This window comes from Astatotilapia calliptera, chromosome 12 (genome assembly GCF_964374335.1).
Source record: "Astatotilapia calliptera chromosome 12, fAstCal68.1, whole genome shotgun sequence".
In the NCBI taxonomy this organism is placed as follows: domain Eukaryota; kingdom Metazoa; phylum Chordata; class Actinopteri; order Cichliformes; family Cichlidae; genus Astatotilapia; species Astatotilapia calliptera.
The window spans coordinates 33648477-33662934 of record NC_137433.1 but is presented as its reverse complement, the minus strand read 5'-3'; the positions used below and the strand labels follow the sequence as shown (position 1 = coordinate 33662934).

At 36.9% G+C, this 14458-nt stretch overlaps 1 pseudogene across 1 annotated transcript; it reads left to right on the top strand.

The window, feature by feature from the left end:
• The first annotated feature begins 1565 nt into the window (after positions 1-1565).
• Positions 1566-14056, top strand: LOC145432472 (zinc-binding protein A33-like; annotated as a pseudogene). Its single transcript, XR_013912763.1, has 2 exons — positions 1566-1967; positions 12105-14056. The product of XR_013912763.1 is annotated as a zinc-binding protein A33-like (transcript).
• The last annotated feature ends 402 nt before the right edge of the window (positions 14057-14458 follow it).

The following is a 14458-nucleotide window of genomic DNA, read 5'->3' as shown; positions in this document are numbered from 1 at the left end:
GCTTTTCAAAGTTAATGTGAACATTAAACTGCGACACTTATTAACTGACTAAAAGCAAGGGGGCGAAGTCCAGGCCTCGAGGGCCGGTGTCCTGCAGGTTTTAGATATCACCATTGATCAACACACCTGAATCAAATGATTAGTTCATTACCAGGACTCGGTATAACTTCAAGACATGCTGAGGAGGTAACTCTAAAATCAGCTGTGTTGGATCAAGGACACATCTAAAACCTGCAAGACAGGAACAGGAACAACATCCAGTTACTGAGCTGCTAGTTTTAGGTCCTGCTGTAGGTTGGATGTATGGACTTGTGATTTTTTTTTTCACCAGAATATGACTCATGACATGTGACAGTAAATTCTTCTGTGTTGTAAGTTTCAAGTATTTGTAGTGCATTTTCATTCAGTAGAAAGTCCTGACCCTCTACTTGATAACCTACAGAAGATGAATGTTTCACAAACATGACTACAAAGGCACAGTCACACACAAACACTGAAAAAAATAATAATTTAGTAATAATATCTTTGTTGTTTAACTGTCTTCATCATCCATCACTGAACATTCAAATACAGCAGAAACCCACAATGATCATTAATGTCGTGACATATTAAGTTATATCAACAAGTTTATACCAATTTATTATTTCATCAGTATTACTAGTTTCTCATTGTCCACTGTCATGTTTTTATTTTTTATTTTTTTTATTTATTGGTATTTCTCACACTGGTCAGCTCATCACATTTCAGTTCATGACAGACTTAAAAGTTGGAGTCTAAAGGTCTAAAGTTTTATTCAGGTCTGAGGCCACAGCCCAGGTAGTAAAAGCAGATATTGTGTTTGGTGATGAATAATTAACTAGAAGACCATTACAGCAGGTGAGCTCTCTAAAAGAACTTTGCTTTCTTGAGAGACTGTAAAGATGTTACATTTGTTGACTTTTTTGAACTGTAATGTCTTCAGAGATATTCAGGGATCCTGTGTCCTTGAGCTCGAACTACTTACAGGAAGTAGTCAGTTTACAGTATTACAATTGTCACTTTAATGAAATCTGATCACATGAAATGTACTTGACTTGTATACATTTGGTTTATAACAAGAATATTTTCCTTAATGATTTATTCTATTTTTGTATAAATAAACGTTTGATTTGATATGTTTCAGTTGCATTTTAATAAAACTTATGATCTTTTTTTAGGGGAGGAGATGAGAGCAGGGGTCTGGCAGGTTGTCAATCTCAATGTTGAATCCAAATTTATGACCTTGGCTGCAACCACAACTTCTGTTCAAGCTGCAAACAAAAGTTCTGAAAACAAGCTGAGTTGTGATACTTGAACTTCTGAAAAACCACAGCTTCATCTTCTTTGTGTCATTTTTATGTTCTGTTTAACATAAAAAACTCAAAAGGTAAACATTTTTTACATTTTGGCTTTTTCTGTGATGCACAAACTCCAAAACTATCTGAATGACACTAACAGCGTTCTCTGGTGGACACAAATAGTATGTTCGCCTTTCAGTTTAACACGTGATCGTGATTCATGAAAATGAAAGTAAATTCAGACACTTTTGAACTGAGCTGAGACGCCATTACAGGGAGTCAGATCTCTGCTGAAAAACACACATTTGGAGGACTTTAATCAGAAAGTTGAAGAGACACTAATTTGGTGAGTTAATAATACTTAAAGATCAAATGGCTGAGAGAGCTCTTCTTGAAAATTACCTGAGCTGTCATGTGTGTTCAGAGACTTTCAGAGATCCTGTGTCTCTGAGCTGCAACCACAGCTTCTGTTCAAGCTGCCTGCAGAAATTCTGGGAACAACTAAAAACAAAAACTGTCCCATTTGTAAAAGAAAATCTTCAAAGGATGATCCTGATATGAACTTTACACTGAAAGAACTTGCTGACACTTTTGCTCAAAGACAGGAAGACAAATCATCAGAGACAGTAAAAAAGAAGAGGAAAGTAGATGTATTTTGTAATGATCATCAGAAAGACCCTGAAGACATGACTCACATCTACACTCACAGAGACACTTTCACTGAGAAACTTTTTCCATATTTCACTGTTGTAAAGTCAGAGTTAGGGTCAGACGCCAAAACCTCTGATATCAAAATCTGTCAGACTGAGATTTGATTGTAAAGTGATTCTTTAATTTAACTGTTTTTGTTTGTTTGGACCTGACAGCAGCCTTCGACACTGTAGATCACAACATACTGCTAGCCCGCCTTCAACATTGTGTCGGTTTAAAGGGCACTGTCTTACTGTCTTAAAGTTTTTCCAGTCCTATTTGAATAATAGGAGTTTTTCTGTTCACCTTGGTGAACTGTCATCTCCCAGAGCTCCTTTAACCTGTGGCGTACCTCAGGGGTCCATACTAGGCCCCCTGTTGTTTATTCTACTTGCTCACTCTGGGCGATGTGCTCCGTAAACATAATGTGTCCTTCCACATCTTTGCCGATGATATTCAGATCTACCTCCCTCTGAGGTTGAACTGCAATGTTTCTTTGCAGCCGCTACTCTCCTGCTTGTCTGACATTAAGACTTGGATGACTCTTAACTTCTTACACCTTAATGAAAGCAAAACTGAAGTCATTGTGTTTGGGCTTCCTAAAGATCCCAACTTCTCTCTTGACTTTTTGGGACCCCTAACCTCCGATTGCACTTCTTCCATTAAGAGTCTTGGAGTTATTTTTGACAATGCTTTTAAACTTGATAAACAAATCAGCTCTGTAGTTAAGGGATCTTTTTATCATTTACGGATTTTAGCCAAAGTCAAGTCTTACCTTTGCAGGAACAATCTAGAAAGAGTGGTCCATGCTTTTATTACTTCACGGCTGGACTACTGTAATTCCCTCTATGCTGGCCTAGATCGTTCCTGTCTACATCGCCTTCAACTGGTGCAGAACGCTGCCGCTCGCCTGTTGACCGGTTCAAAAAAAAGAAACCACATCACTCCGGTTCTCTGCTCTCTCCACTGGCTCCCAGTTGCTTTTAGGATTGATTTTAAAATCTTACTGCTGGCTTTTAAGGTTTTAAATGGCACTGCACCTTCTTACCTGTCAGAACTCCTTAGTACTTATCGCCCCAGGAGATCTTTGAGGTCAGCCGATCTGATGCTTTTAGATGTTCCCAGGTATAAATTAAAGACAAAGGGAGAGAGGGCGTTTGCTGTGGCTGCACCCAGACTGTGGAACAGTTTACCTCCTCACGTCAGACTCTCCAAAAGCCTAGAAACTTTTAAAACCGCTCTTAAAACTCACCTCTTTTCATTGGCTTTTAGAAAGGTTTAATTTATTTGTTTATTTATTTTTTATTTGATCAGCGAGGTGTTTTACAAAATTGTGTTCTATTGTATTTTTATCTGTATTTACTGTACAGCACTTTGGTCAGCCTTGGTTGTTTTTAAATGTGCTCTATAAATAAACTTGACTTGACTTGACTTGACTTGTTTGTTTGTTTGTTTGTTTGTTTGTTTGTTTGTTTGTTTGTTTGTTTGTTTGTTTGTGTGGTTGGTTGGTTGGTTGTTTTTTCAGTCCAGCAGCTTAATTTTAGTGAAATTATTAATGAAACCGACTAACTTCCTTATCAGGTTTTATTTTATTTTGTTGAATTAATGGAACTATTAGCAGTTCAATGAAAACCAAAGAAACTTTTTTATGTGAAAATCTTGTGAGCCACTCGAGTTTCTGTAAGAAACTTTTGCTTGTTATATTCTTGTTTGTTTTAAATTAATATTTTCAGAATAACACTGATGTTGTTCATGTAAATATTTTGCTAATTTTAAAATCTGAATGATGATGATTTCTTTAGTTTTCAAAGTTGTTGCGTGTGAACAGTAAACTTTGACACTTCTTAAAAGAAGGATTAATGATAAAACTTGTGTCACATCAGCAAGAGCCAACTTTACCACTACAAGATCTAAATTTTCCTGATTATCAGGATCTTGTTGTCAGTTAAGTAACATTATAAAGTAACACGTAATCAGTGTAGCTAAGATTGATTGGATTAAAGTTTTTTTCTTGTATCATTTTTAACTTAAATCAACAACAGACGTCTCTTAAAGTTAGAAAGATTTCTGGATATTCTGATGTTTTATAATCAGATTTTAAATTTGATTTTTAACTTCAATGTTATTCTTTAACTGGTCTCTTTGATTATTGAGAATCACAAAATGTCTCTGTGAAGTGAAATGATTCAAATGAGGTGATTCTGTTGTTTTTTTGACTGAAAATTAGCTTTTCAGACACATTCAGTCATTAGTTCAGATTTATTTAACATGGAAACTCACTTTCATTGTTTTTTTTATATTTAACGGACTCCTTAGAATAAAAGATTATTTGCTTCTGTTGGTCTGTAAATATTCTTGTTGTGCTGAAGCTGTTTTCTTGAAACAATCATAATCAGATTTTAAAAATCCAGAATTTATTTTAAGCAACTACATTTAAAATCTTTATTTGTATTTTCAGACCAACATTCACATGTAACCTCAGCTCTCATAAACTGATTATCAGAGAAGACTTGTTCAGTTTGTTTTGATGGAGTCACTGATTCTCACTTTGGTCTGATCCTCAGTGTGAAACATTAGCAGGCAGAAATCAAATATAACCATGGATAAAGTTTACATTCTCACACCTGATCTGCATATTTTTAAACTCTAACTTATGTTGTGTATGTTATACTGACGGAGCATAGCTGGAAATAGATTGTATGAACAAAGCTGCAGAGATGTCAGATGAAGGTCCAACTTTATAATATTGGTATTTATTTGTATATTATATTTACTCACAAGACAAAGTTCATATTTTCTTCTCTGGTAAAAATGTTTTTCCAACATTTTATTTCCACTTTCTCACATTTTTATTAAATATGGCTCATTAAATGTTAGTAATGCCATTACTCAATAAGTAAATCAAAAACACTTTTCTCAGTTCATCTCTAAAAACTGCAAATACACAAATAAAACATTTTTTCTTTAGTATTTCCATAAACTCTGAATCTAAATAAATTATTTATTAGGAGTTTGGAAATTTTAACTCAGTAAGATTATTAAGAGAGCAAGAAGACAGATGAATAATTAAAAACTAAAAACTTTATTTATTCTTTTTCCAAACTGAATCTTGTTTTTCAGTCAAGAGCACAGACCTGCTGACATGTTGGAGCAACTGAAGTATTTGTTTAGTGTCAATCTGCTCCTCAGTAGATTAAAACAGTCCAAGCTTAAACTTTTTTTGTGACACTTTTTATATTTTATTTATATTTCTTTAATTTATTTATGTACTCAGATAAGGGGGAGAAAAAGTGATGATGGTACTACGGATCTGTGACTGACAGGGGCAGTATAATAATTATCTATATTCTGAAGGTCATTAAAAATATTCAGGCCCCAAATCAAACAGTTTATTGAATAGAGGTTACAAATACATAACACACCTGTGTCTCATCAGAACTCAGGTTCTTAAAGGAGGTTGGCAGCAGCTGCTCCACACAAGAGCGTTAGACCCCCCCAGCTCACAATTAACACCACACCTGTTTAAGAACAGAAAACATATTTATTAAAAAAAAAAAAAGGATTACAACACAACAACAAATAATTGCACAACATATGAGACATTATATAAGTACAGGGTGGGCCATTTATATGGATACACCGTAATAACATGGGAATGGTTGGTGATATTAAAGTCCTGTTTGTGGCACATTAGTATATGTGAGGGGGCAAACTCCTCAAGATGGGTGGTGGCCATTTAGAAGTCGGCCATCTTGGATACAACTTTTGTTTTTTCAATAGGAAGAGGGCCATGTGACACATCAAACTTATTGGTAATGTCACAAGAAAAACAATGGTGTGCTTGGTTTCAATGTAACTTTATTCTTTCATGAGTTATTTGCAAGTTTCTGACCACTTATAAAATGTGTTCAATGTGCTGCCCATTGTGTTGGATTGTCAATGCAACCCTCTTCTCCCACTCTTCATACACTGATAGCAACACCGCAGGAGAAATGCCAGCACAGGCATCCAGTATCCGTAGTTTCAGGTGCTGCACATCTCATATCTTCACACCATAGACAATTGCCTTCAGATGACCCCAAAGATAAAAGTCCAAGGGGTTCAAATCGGGAGACCTTGGGGGCCATTCAACTGGCCAACAACGACCAATCCACTTTCCAGGAAACTGTTCATCTAGGAATGCTCGGACCTGGCACCCATAATGTGGTGGTGCACCATCTTGCTGGAAAAACCTAGGGAACGTGCCAGCTTCAGTGCATAAAGAGGGAAACACATCATCATGTAGCAATTTCAAATATCCAGTGGCCTTGAGGTTTCCATTGATGAAGAATGGACCCACTATCGTCGTACCCCATATACCACACCAAACCATCACTTTTGTTGTTCCAACAGTCTTGAAGGGATCCATCCAATGTGGGTTAGTGTCAGACCAATAGTGGTGGTTTTGTTTGTTAACTTCACCATTCACATAAAAGTTTGCCTCATCACTGAACAAAATCTTCTGCGTGAACTGAGGGTCCTGTTCCAATTTTTATTTTGCCCATTCTGTAAATTCTGTGCGCCGATCTGGGTCATCCTCGTTGAGATGCTGCATTAGCTGGAGTTTGTAAGGGTGCCATTTGTGAGTAGCTAATATCCGCCGAAGGGATGTTCGACTAATGCCACTCTCCAGTGATGTGAGAGTGAAATCTGGCTGCCAGGTGTGGCTCTCAGGTGACGTTTAAGTGCTGCGGGAATATTGGTTATTCCGTTTTGCCAAGAAACAATTGTTGAAATGGAGACTTAAAAAGACCTTTATTACAGCAAAATACAGGATGTCCTGCCAGTTATCTCTCAACAACTAACACATATATATTACATATAACGATAACCATTCAGAGTTTCACCCTGTGCTATCTGACTATGAAATCTGCACGGAGATTTCATTTTGAATAAATTCTGAAATTACTTTTAAGTGATGCACAAAAATGCTGAAAAAAAACGCCTCAACTCTAACCACGTATAGCACCATAGTTATTGCTTTAGTTCACATGTCATGGTCTGAATAAAGCCCATGTTCTGTGTGGATAGTTATACTATAATCATGGCCAATAATCGGTATGCCACACACACTGAGGAATAAAAGGTTCTTCTCCAGATTTAGTATACCATACACACATTGGTCCATGTTACATTATAAAATATTTTATTTGGTGAAAGTAATGGTTAGGTTAGCATTGTAAAAAAAACAATAACTAAATATTTCATTAGTTCGGTTTATATAGATATAATACAATCATTAATGTACAGTTTAATTAGATAGATAGAATAATTTTATTATAACTGAAATAACAAGAGAAAAGAAAAACTTAAAAACATCAATTTTTCATGAATATCTCTGTCTACACAATGTTTATGCTGGAAAAAGAGTAGAATGAAGTTTACACTTTTTCTGTTCCTATCGCTTAATTCAAATTCCTTTATTTGTCAAATCAATATTCAGAATTTGACATTATATAATCCAGACATGTTTAACTATATACAAGTCTTAACTGACTAAAAACGGCCAACACTCAGTTATTGAGCTGCTAGTTTTAGGTCCTGTTGTTTGTTGGATTCTGAAAATAACACACAAAATGTGTCAAAGTGTGCAACACATGAACTGTGTTAAGATTTTTCTTTTTACATCTTATGTTAAAATTCACACAAAATGTGTTAATAGTGTAACAACATATTTCTTTGTGTCATTTTGTACTGTACTAGCATCAGCCTAGTGAAAGGTCTAATCAAGCACACATTCCTGTCATTTACTGATCTCTCCAAAAAAAATAAACAATCATGTTTTTAAATGTGTTTTTATTAATCATACCGTAGTGCAGTGTTTCATAAATTCATTTATATGAAGAGTAGTAAAATATTGTCTTTGGCCTAACTCTGTTATATGTGACTCTGTGCATCTACTGTGCAAACTAATATTGATACTGTGGTTTCTTACACACACTTTGTCGATGCATTGATCACAGTGTAGCATTTCCTCAGCACTACTGAAATAAACTTCTTTATGGGTTAATGTTTCTCCCACATTTTTAATTCCTTAAACTGTATTTATCTTAAAAACAGTAATTGTATGTTCATATTTTTTGCACAGGGAGTGGTGCAGGTGCCTTGATGACAGAATTCATCATTGCTGTTTGAATCTAGGTTGAGTCAACAACCTGATTGGATTCCTCCATCCTAATGACTGCTGCTGTGGTGAACTTCTGTGGATAATGGACCCAGACCATCCTCTGCACCTCTTACTGGACCTGCAGATAAACACTTCCTTCAACAACTGTTTCACCTTCACTGACACAGAGATACAGAAAATCTACACCTCACACCACAATCCCTGTCAATTTAGACATAAGCTCCTTATTGTGTCACATTATGTATTGATTTATTGAACACTTCACTTTTTTTGTATTTTTTGTTTCATTGGCTGCTGTAACACAGTAATGTCACAACGTAGGGATAAATAAAGTATTTGTGTATTGTCATTGATTTATTTAATGCATTTATAAGAGCTCTTTGTCTTTTCAATTATTTTTCATAAAAAAGTGGATGTGATTGACAACTTCAAGGCAGTAGTACCTTAAACATGACTTAACTAGAATCTGATTTGTGACAAGTGACAGTAAGTTCTTCTGTGTTGTCACAGTTCAATGTCATATTATGTCATATCAACAAGTTTATATCAGTTTGTTTATTTTTTCATTATTATCATTTCTGGTTTCTGGCCACTGTGATTTTTCTCTTTATTTTCTCTTTATTATTTCTGTGACATCTCTAACACTGGTCAGCTCATCACATTTCAGTTCATGACAAACTTGAAAGTTGGAGTCTAAAGGTCTAAATTCTTATGCAGGTTTGAGGCCACAGCCCAGGTAGTAAAAGCAGATATCGTGTATGGTGGTTATTAATTAACTAGAACACCATGACAACAGGTGAGCTCTCTAAAAGAACTTTGCTTCCTTGAAGGACTGTAAGGAACAAGCTGTAAAGATGTGACGTTTGATGAGTGCAGAAACTTTGCTGAACTGTAACGTGTTCAGAGACATTCTGAGATCCTGTGTCCCTGAGCTCGAACTACTTACAGGATGACTTCAGTTTACAGTAATACAGTCATCTTTGATTGAATCTGGTCAAAGGAAATTAACTTCACTGGTATACATTTAGTTTATAACAAGCATATTTTAATGATGTATCATTTGAAAAAATAAACATTTGATTTTATATATTTCAGCTGCATTTTACTCAAAATTATTGCTTCATGTTCATGAGGGTCAAGAAATTTTCTTCTTCTTTTTCTCAGCGTGAGAGCAGAGGTCTGACAGGTTGAAAGTCTAAACCCTGTGATGAATCCAAATTTGACAACGACAACTTTAGTTCAAACTGCAGATAAAAACTTTGAGAATGAGCTGACTTTTCCTACTTGAACTTCTGAAACACCACAGCTGCACCTTCTTTGTGTCATTTTTATCATCTGTTTAGCTTCTTTTTTTTTAAATAATGGAGAGGTCAGGATTTTCTATATTTTTGCTTTTGTGTCATTTTAAGGAGCACAAACTGAAAAAAATATCTGAATGACTCTGACAGCGCCCTCTGATGGACACAAACGTTAAGACCGTGTTTCAGTTTAACACGTGACTGTGATCCATGAAAATGAAAGTAAATTCCGACACTTTTGAACTGATCTGAGACGCCATTACAGGGAGTCAGATCTCTGCTGAAAAACACGTTTGGAGGATTTTAATCACAAAGTTCAAGAGACACTAATTTGGTGAGTTAAAAATACTTAAAAATCAAATGGCTGAGAGAGCTCTTCTTGAAAATTTCCTGAGCTGCCATGTGTGTTCAGAGACTTTCAGAGATCCTGTGTCTCTGAGCTGCAACCACAGCTTCTGTTCAAGCTGCCTGCAGAAATTTTGGGGACAAACTAAAAACAAAAACTGTCCCATTTGTAAAAGAAAATCTTCAAAGGATTTTCTCATTGTGAACTTTGCACTGAAAGAACTTGCTGACTCCTTTTCTGGGAGAAAGAAATCTGGATCATATCTGACAGAAAAGGGAGAGAAGAAATTAACAACTGTGTGCAGCAGGGGCGGAGCGTGGGGGTGGCTTACGGGGCTTAAGCCCGGGTTGTTTTGTCAGAAGCCCGGGGTATTTTGGAGTGTAATTTTTTCATAGTTAGATGCCTGGCTGACAACTGTATAAAACAAAAAGTACACACAATATTCGAAGCACATAGTGCACACTGTGGGAATTTACGACTGTGCGTGAATCCCCCCCTGATATTGGTATGATCCAAGCTCAGGCACTAAGCGACTGAGCGAGGGGGCGGGGCAGCTGCTGCCCGTGAGTGCGCTGTTGGAGAGACGGAGCCAGCCATACTAAGGAGAGCTTAAGTTTGACCAGGTACCAAAGCAAATCATTCGTACTGTACAAATAATGTAAATATGACGGTGCATCACGAAAGATTGATATCAAACTGATCACTTGACCAATATTACGTTACTTGCTCTTCAAGTGAATCAACAAATGGCGAAATGAAAAGCCGAACAAATGCTATTTTTTTTAGAGTCTTAGCTTACGTGTGTTTATTTCATATTTTCAGTTCTTACCCTCCCCGACTAATTCGGTTTCAGTTATGTACTGAAACATAAGAATGGACATTAGAGGGTTCTTTCAAAGAAAAAACTCAGGTAAATGTTATTTTATATATTATGCTTTGTATGTTGTTCAGTATATTTCTATGCAAAACAAGAGGGATTTCAGTACACAGCAGGATATTCACATTTGTAACCAGATATTTACATACACTTTAGGGAGAAAACATAAAACATTTTTACTGTACAACATCAATTTAGAGTAAATTTTTGTTTTAGATAAATATTGAAATATATTTTGAATTAGTTAAATTTCAGAATAAAGAGAGACAGAGCTATTTTTATCACTTTCATCAAATTTAGGAGTACATGTACACTAAATTTATTGTTAATTAATAAGAAAACTCCAGACGATTCCATTCTGAGCTGAAGAAGCTTCTGATAGGTTAGTAGAGTCCATGTGAGTAAATTGCTGGCACAGCTGTGGATGCAGCTGTGCCAGCAAGGCAAAACACAGAGCCTGTTTCTTTGACATGGGAAAATCAAGAGATATCAACCAAAACACCAGGAACAGAACTGTGGAGCTCCATAAGTGTGGCTCAAGTTTGAATACAATTTGGTGCCATTTGCGATTAAGAAATACAGACAGTTTCTCTCTTTACTCTTAAAGTTAACAAATATGTTTTTATATTTATCAATCTAAAAAAAATAAACATTTAGTCTGATTTGATGTTACAATTAAAAAAGTGTTTTTATCTGAAGAGTAAATATCTGGTTTCAACTGTATATTTGATGATTGTCAGCACAAAGAGGGAGAGAGAGGAGAACGAGGACAGAACAGATGAACAAGAGCAGGTGAGACACACATGTTAGTCAAATGGTTGTTTACCAAAAGTATCACCGTATCATAGGTCCTCATGTATCTCGTACCTAGTGTTTCTTTTTAGGTTTGTTATTTTTCAAATTCTGTATTTATTAAGTTCTGCAGGCTTGTTTGCACAACAAGGCTGAATAATTATATAAACTTTTCTCAATCTAAATAGTGGACTTTGGTAGAATTAAAAAAATAAGTGTAGTGCAGGTCTATGAAGATTTTTAGTGCTATCATCTAGTTCTGATTCTGGTTCTGTCTTGGTTAAGTCCCAAGTAGTCCTGATTTTGAACTGTTGTAGTCCTGTTTTTAATTCTGGATCAGTTCTGGGTCTGGTTGAATTGGGGTTTAGTCCTCGTGTCTTGATGCAGCCCTGACCTTGTTCTGCCTTGCTGCTTAATTAAAAAACTAGTTTAAGGTGTCCTGCACATGTGATATATATTTTTCCCTATATGAAGTCATTCTTTTTTGAACAGAGCCTATTAATCTTTCAGTCATTTCTACACCCCCCCCCCCCCCCCCCCAAAAAAAAAAAAAAAAATCCCACATGCATACTACTCTTTGGGCTAAGCCCCGGGTGTTTCAAATGTCTGGCTCCGCCTCTGGTGTGCAGTAAACATGAGGAAGTACCTAAACTGTTCTGTGTGGACGAGCAGAGAGCTGTGTGTCCTGTGTGTGACTTTCCTCACCTCCAGAGTCACAAAGTGGTTCCTGTAGAAGAAGCAGTCAGTGACCTGAAGGAGCAGCTGAAATCTGACTTAAAGTCTCTGCAGGACAAGAGGAACAAATACAAAAAAGTGGAGAAAACATACAATGAAGTGATTCAACACTCCAAGAAGCAGCTGTTGTCCACAGAGAGGCAGATCAGAGCAGAGTTCAACAAGCTCCAGCAGTTCCTGAAAGAGGAAGAGGAGTCCAGACTGGCAGCTCTGAGAGAGGAAGAGGAGCAGAAGGGGAGGACTATCAACAGAGAGATGAAGATGATTGAGGAGCAGATCTCCTCTCTGTCAGACAGCATCTCTGCTGTTGAAGAAGAGCTGCAGAAACACAGCGTGCCATTCCTCAGCAGTTATAAAGACACTCAGAGCAGAGCCCAGAGCTCAGTGTCAGATCCACAGCTGGTCTCAGGAGCACTGATAGATGTGGCCAAACACCTGGGCAACCTGTCCTTCAGAGTGTGGGAGAAGATGAAGGAGAAGGTCCACTTCAGTCCTGTCATTCTGGACCCAAACACTGCAAACCCCTGGCTCTATCTGTCTGATGATCTGACCAGTGTGAAATATGGAGACACATGGCAGCAGCTTCCTGATAATCCAGAGAGAAACACTAAGTATCCCACTGTTTTTGGCGCTGAGGGCTTGAGCTCAGGGAAACACAGCTGGGAGGTGGAGGTGGGAGACCATCCTGACTGGAATGTGGGTTTAGCTAAAGAGTCAGTTGACAGGAAGGGAGAGCTTTTTGTTTCACCAGAATATGGAATCTGGTGTTTATGGCATAAAAGTGGAAAATACACTAATGGTGATGGTCAGACTGTGACAGTGAAGAAGAGTCTCCAGAGGTTCAGGATCCAGCTGGACTATGACAGGGGGGAGGTGTCCTTCTATGACCCTGAAGACATGACTCACATCTGCACTCACAGAGACACTTTCACTGAGAAACTCTTCCCATATTTCAGTGTTGGAAAGGCAGGAGACGCCAAAACCTCTGATATCAAAATCTGTCAGACTGAGATTTGATTGTAAAGTGATTCTTTATTTTAACTGTTTTTCTCTTATTTTTTCAGTACAGCAACAGGGTTAATTTTGGGGAAATTATTAATCACACTGTCTAACTTCATTATCAGGTTTTATTTCATTTTGTTGATCTAGTGGAACTATTAGCAATTCAATGAAAACAAAGCAACTTTTTCATGTGAAAATCTTGTGACCCACTCGAGTTTCTGTAAGAAACTTTTACATTTTTTTCTTGTTTCTTTTAAATTAATATTTTCAGAATATTTCTCATGTTGTCCATGTAAATATTTTTGATAGTTTTAAAATCTGAATGATGATTTCTTTGCTTTTCAAAATTGTTGAGTGTGAACAGCAAACTGTGACACTTCTTAAAAGAAGGATTCATGATTAAACATCAGCAAGAGTCAACTTTACAACTACAAGATTTAAATGTCCTGATTATCAGCATCTTGTTTTCAGTTAAATAACATTTGAAAGTAACACGTCTTCTTTAAAGTTTTCCAAATTCAAAGAAATGACTTCTAAGTTGTGACGCTGTCTCATCAGTGTAACTACACTTGATTGATTTCATTAAAAATGTTCTTTCTTGTGTTGTTTTTAACCTTAATCAGAAGCTGACATCTCTCACAGTTTGAAAGATTTCTGGATCTTCTCATGTTTCATAATTAGGTTTTAATTTGATTTTCAAACTTCACTCTCAGTCTCAGTGTTTCAATGAATCACCAACTTTGATTTGTACTTCAATGTTATTCTTTAACTGCTCTCTTTGATTATTGAGATCACAAAATGTTTCTGTGAAGTGAAATAAATAAATTCAGTGATTCTGTTGTTGTTGTGTTTGACAATAAATCAGCTTTTCAGACACAGTCATTAGTTCAGATTCATTTAACAGCATCACCGGCCGTCTGCTGCGCTGCTGTGCTGACCAGCTAGCAGGTGTGTTCACTTACATCTTCAACGAGTCCCTGGCGAAGTCTGTGGTCCCCACATGCTTCAAAAGATCCACCATCATCCCTGAACGATTACCGGCCAGTTGCACTGACCTCGGTAGTAATGAAGGTGTTTGAGAGGCTGCTGAAGAACATCATCTCCTCCTCCATCCCAGACACCACAGATCCGCTGCAGTTCGCCTACCGACCCAACAGATCCACAGAGGATGCCATCGCCCAAGTCCTGCACACCACCCTCAGCCACGTGGACAAGAAACAGGGTAACTATGTGAGA